Source organism: Berghia stephanieae, chromosome 13 (assembly GCF_034508935.2).
Source record: "Berghia stephanieae isolate SIO BIC M18660-M18661 chromosome 13, UCSD_Bste_1.3, whole genome shotgun sequence".
Lineage (NCBI taxonomy): Eukaryota > Metazoa > Mollusca > Gastropoda > Nudibranchia > Aeolidiidae > Berghia > Berghia stephanieae.
Genome location: NC_088372.1, coordinates 7403615 through 7410133, shown reverse-complemented (window position 1 = coordinate 7410133; position 6519 = coordinate 7403615).

Below are 6519 nucleotides of genomic sequence, written 5' to 3'. Positions count from 1 at the left end.
CTCTCTAACTCTCAATCTCACTCTCACACACACACACAAACATTCCACCATCCAACTATTTAAAAAATAAGGAATATATATATATATATATATATATATATATATATATATATATATATATATATATATATATATATATATACATATCCTGTGATCATCGTCTGCTCAAATAAAATAACTGATAAATTAAGAATTCTCGAAATAAATAAGTTTTTAAGTGTTTCCTGAAAGCGAGTTCAGTAGGGACGTCACGAAGAGATAAGGGGAGATTGTTTCCAGACAGTCGGTGCAAAGTGACTAAAGGATCTGTCAGAGAGTTTTTTACCCTTTTTTGGCACTTTAAGTAGACGATGATCACCTGATCTCAATGCACGAGGCGGTACGTATGATTCGACAAGATCATCGAGATAAGCAGGGGTGCTATTGATTTAACTCTCTCTAACCGCATATTTCGTTATGTTTTCCAGAGTGCAGTGTAAATCGTTCATAACAACAGGTTATGACGGTTAAACAGCTTTACATCGTAGTGTATCGTTTAAAAGCTCTGTTAAGCTTTGTTTTGTTTTGTTTTTAAGGGTTTTATGGCGCTTGCAACACATTACGGTCATATCAGCGCCAGTAAAAAGGAAGAATATGGGATAGTAAAAAGTTCTAGAATTACAATTAAAGCATCCAAGAAAAGGTGAGACCAAGGGGAACTGGGAACAAATAGGGATCAGATGTAGATTCCAAGAGAATACCGTCAATGTACTTAGTTTGAGATCACCTATAAGTCTCATCCGGACACATGCACAAGATCAAACAAAGAGGAATACACTCAAATTCTTACATTATCCATTCAAAGTAACAAATATAATAATACATAACAGAGAGATGACTTACAAGGGAAAAAATAACATCTCCCAAAACAATAACTATGCATTTGACTTTTTCCCTCCCAGCCAGGACTCTGGCTAGGACCAGAACAAACCAAGTAATCTCATTCCAAGAAAAAGGCAGCAAGCAACTTGGAAATCAGATATAAGGAGATAGAAGACAGAGTAAGTGCCTCCCTGCCCACCATGGAAGGTCAGGAACCCCACCCAGAATTTAACTCTCTCTAACCGCGTACTTCATTATATTTTCCAGAATGCAATATAAATATAGATCGCAACAACAGGTCATGACGGTTAAACAACTTTACATCGTAGTGTATCGGTTAAGAGCTGATAGGCTTTTAAAAAACTTTAAATGTTCTATGAATCATTCATGCACAGATCTATCTACAATTTGTCAAAAGTTATACAATTAACAGTCATTGTTAATTTGACAATTGTCAATATAAAAAAAATCTTTTCCAGAAATTTTATCCTAGGCATTTTCTTATTGATGAGTAAATTATACGTTTTATTTTTTTTTATTCGATTTTGTTGAATGTCAATTTCATTTTTTAAAACTTGCACAGTTAGTGTGTGCGTCTGGCTCGGTACGAGTGTGTTTATGGTTTGATAAGTATATTGTAAAGCGCTTTGAGGCTTCGGCGGTTAGCGCTATAAAAGAACACATTATTATTATTATTATTATTATTATTATTATTATTATTATTATTATTATTATTATTATTATTATCATTATCATTATTATATATATATAATCACTATTTTAAAGTATTAAATATCCAATACACATATAAGTACAACAGTCAAGACTCGTAGTATAATTTTCATATTAACATTCATTTGATAGGTCCACCTTTATATTCATTTGCAGACCTGCCAACCCTTCATACTTCAAAAGTTGAACCAGAATGTCAGAAAATAGGAATTTGAGACAAGAAATAGGAATCCTTTAACAATGGATAATTCTGTATCAAAATTGCCACCAAACACATAAAGACAGTATTCTGGCACATGTATTTGGAATGGGGCAGGGGGAAAGGAGTGCAATTAATTTACCTACTTAATTCCCTTTTGGTAATCATTGAAAAGAAATTCCAACTTTTAACACACCTTTTATGAGCTTTTATATAACGCAATATCCACTAAATGTGTTCAATGCGCTTTACAAGGGGGTCCCTGACCAACAGCAGCACGTAACATGTAGAACGAGACATGACGCCTGTTAAGCGATATTACAATTTTTCAGACATGGACAACGCTCTTAACAGCCAGGTACTCATTTTACACCTGAGTACGGTGAGAGAAGGTGAGTAAAGAGCCTTTTCCAAAGACGTTGCGCTGAGCAAGGCTCGAACTCAGGACCTTCCGATCTGAAAGCGAGTGTTATACCACTTGACCACATAGCCACAAGAATGCTTTGTTGAAAGATATTTTGTTTGTCTCTCATGTAAATTCTATCAAAACCAGTTCCACAGTTAGAGAATAACATCATCCATATATAATTCCGACATTGCAATAAGATTTTTAGTGCTACAAACTTTTGTTTGTTTTGTTTTTAAGGGTTTTACGATGCTTGCATCACATTTAGGTCATATCAGCGCTAGTAAAAAGGAAGAAAATGGGATAGGAATAAGTTCTAGAATTACAATTAAAGCACCCAAGAAAAAGTAAGACAAAGGGGAATTGGATCAAATAAGGAACAGATATAGCCTATAGGTTCCAAGAACACACTATCAAAGTACTTAGTTTGAGATCACGTAAAAGTCTCATCCAGTCACAAGCACAGGTCCCCACTAAGAGGAATACACTCAAATGATTACAAGTCATATACAAGATCTAAACAAAACATAATACATTACATAACAGAGGAAAAATATACCATCTTCCAAAACTAACTAAACATCTGACTGTTTCCTTCTCAGCTAGGGTATCCGGTCAAGGCCAGGACAAAGCCAAGTAATTTCATTCCAAGACAAAGACAGAATGCTAGTTGGAAAACAGATACAGGGGGATAGAGTAAGTATCTCCCTGCCCACTATGGGAGGGTCAGGAACCGCACCCAGGCTATGAACTTTTCGTAAGTCGGTCCCATCTTCTATTGGGACTTAAGCAGAGCTGCTAACCCCATCTGATGAGAATGTGTACAAGTACAATGGGACCTCAAAGTGGACGAGATTTCATAAAAATGGGTAAAATCCTGAAATCGACGGAAACTAACCATTGTGAAAGTAAGATGGTTTGTTTTTTGTTTTTAAGGGTTTTACGGTGCTTGCAACACATTTAGGGAGCGTTCACATATTATGTCAACAAAAAATTGGCATTTTTAGACCCCCTCCCCCCCCCCCATGTCATCAATTGTCATCATTGACTTGACCCCCCCCCCAATATGATGACATCATCAAAATGGACTATTTTTCGTGAAAGTCATGTGATGGTGGCTATTGAACAGAGGAAAAGAGGTAAAAACAACTGAGTGCCAAAAGGTGTGAAATTTGATATATACCTCTTTGTCTCTGTTCAATACTGGTAGCCAGCACTACGTACACGATGTTAACAAAAAAAAAAGTCAATTTTGAAGATGTAGACATGTTTAGGGTAGTTCAGTTGTTAGAGCGTGGCTGAAGACCCGACAACTCAAGTTGATTCCCATCGCAGCCACATTTTTTTTATTTCGGGGGCCCCCTGTCCACCCAGCAGTGAATAGGTGTAGGAGGATCACCTGATCTGGTAAAAAGTAATTTGTGAAGACTGATGTCCTATCCGAATAATAACATATATGTTACTAATCCGCTTCAACTTTTACAGTGTTTTTCTTGGGTGTGTTTTTATTCTATTTGTATAACCAAATTTTTGATGACATAATCTTGGGTATGAACCCCCCCTCCCCCATGTTAACACTTGTCAACATTTGGCAGACCCCCCCTCCCCCCCCCCAAACTGTTGACATAATATGTGAACGCTCCCTTAGGTTATATCAGAGCCAGTAAAAAGGAAGAAAATTGGATAGTTAAAAGTTATAGAATTACAATTAAAGCACCCAAGAAAAAGTAAGACAAAGGGGAACTGGGAACAAATAGGGATCAGATGTAGATTCCAAGAGCATACCACCAATGTACTTAGTTTGAGATCACCTACAGTCTCATCCGGACACAAGCACAAAATCCAACAAAGGGGAATACACTCAAATGCTTCCAAATACACAGCCGTTTACTGCTTTCACTTTAGTTCGACAGGTAAATTTTGCCGGACGCTAGTTCATAACAGATGGTGAGTCACGGCCTGTGCCGAAAGGGAGACTGAGCAATTTTTCCTATTTTGATGATCTTTTTCTCAAGTTCAAAGTAACGTAGTAAAGATGCTATTAGATGTTGCAATAAGATATTTTAGTGTCATAACTAGTGATTTACATACTTTTATTTGATATAATTTTAGTAGATCATTTGGGATTAGATTTTATAGGAAATAACCATAAAAATGGGTCAGAAATTTTAATTACTTCAAACGATATAATAAAAAATTACATAGTTATCTGAGTTTATACAAATAAATGAGAAATACTGCAATAATAATCAATATTCACAGAGTAGAAATATATAATCAAAGTCGTTTTGTAATGAAGCATTGTTGAGATATCCGCTCACCTGTACAGCAATATCCTTTTTTGACAGCAATAAAAAAAAATGCGTGATCACCGAATTGTAGGGGTTTGTTGATCAAATGATCAAAACGAACTGGTTTCAGTAATGGCAATTGACAATTCTTAGGAAAAGATATGTTATACACATTCCTTTGACGTTTGTATAGATCGAAACTATATAATAATAATAATAATAATAATAATAATAATAATAATAATAATAATAATAATGATCATTTTCATGAAAATAATATAGTGGCTATCACCTAAACGCCTGCTAATTTTGGAAAAACGCAATAATTTCTCTTTTAAAATAGCTGTCGAAATGCCCGTTTTTAAAAAATGGAATTCGCCTATATGTCCCCCTGACAGAAAGGAATTAAAAATAGAAAGAAAGAAAGAATAAAGAATTTTACTGAATCATTTGCGGCCAAAGAATTGACTCATCGTCTCCGAGAGTTTTATTTAACTTCCCAACGCCCCAAATTACTATCATTCATTCAGTATAATTTACTCCTCCCCACTCCACGCTCTCCGGCAATTTCCTTCCATGTCCCTCAAACTGCTTTCTTTCCATGGAGCGTCCAATCAGCTTTTTACAATTGCCCAATTCCAATTGGCTGCTGAATAAGGACAATTCTAATTTCAATTGTCCACCAGTCTGTCATCAGCAAAGTCAAGAAAGCTCCTCCTACTCAAATCACACATACCCACGAATATGATAGGCCTTGTAGACCAGTCACTGGCCTTTGATGTTACACAACCATCCGCCAGCTTTGATCACATCGCTTTTGATGATGTCACTCAATATCTATCTTCTTCTCTCAAGCCCTAACACCAGAACTAAAAAAAAATATGAAGATGTTCGTCCCCAAACGAAAAACAAATTGTTAGGCGCTAAGTGCAGTTAATGCTAAATAAATATTTTATTTTTAATTCAACAATTTGGATTTGTTTTTGATTTATTTTTGTAGGACAATATTACTGATATCGGTAGTATTAACCCTCTCCTTACCAGCTATTTTTAGAATTTTCCCCGAAAATTCACACCCACCCTACACGAAAATAGACTTTTCTTACTCAAACTAAAAAGTAACAAGTACATTCTACACACAATGTTGTTCAGCAAAATGAGCTCTACTTGACAATGTTTAGTATTCATAGCTGTAATCAAAGCATTTCTTTAGATTTGATGATGTACAATCTGACAAGAAGATAAATAATATAGCCAGGATTACAATCCTTGATTTGGTATTTTTTACATCTCTGACATTTTTTATCCTTTTTTCAATTAAAGGAGCAACTAACACGTGATTTACAAAATGATTATGCCTTTTTCGCCACGACATCACAAGATATCGTCGCCTAGGCATTCCACGAAGCAATATAGATAACTCATCAAACAAGATGTCTGATGTCTACAGGAATCACCCATGTTGTCCAAGTGAGCAAATTGGGGGTTAATAATCTTGCTCAATGAAAAGACCGAAAGTCCCCGAAGCGGGGCTCGAACCCGGGTCATTCTGGGTCAGAGTGCAATGCCTTAACCACTCGGCCACTTATATTGGAGGAAATAAAAAGAACAATTCCTAAATGGTATAGGGGAAAAGGTTAAACATTCAAAAAAGCTGTCAAACTGTAAATAAAGCGTTTTGCCAACAAATGTACAAACATTATATTATTAGGAATTCTTTTTTTAAAAAAATATTTTACAACGACTGCAATGCCTTAACCACTCGGCCACTTATACTGGAGGAAATAAAAAGAACAATTCCTAAATGGTATAGGGGAAAAGGTTAAACATTCAAAAAAGCTGTCAAACTGTAAATAAAGCGTTTTGCTAACAAATGTACAAACATTATATTATTAGGAATTCTTTTTAAAAAATATATTTTACAACGACTGAGATCAAAGCTCCCTTTTTTGCCATAACCTAGCACAATAAAAGATAATGGAAAAAGTTCTATTGAAGAGTGGTATTCCAAAACTACCTAAGTCCGTGTT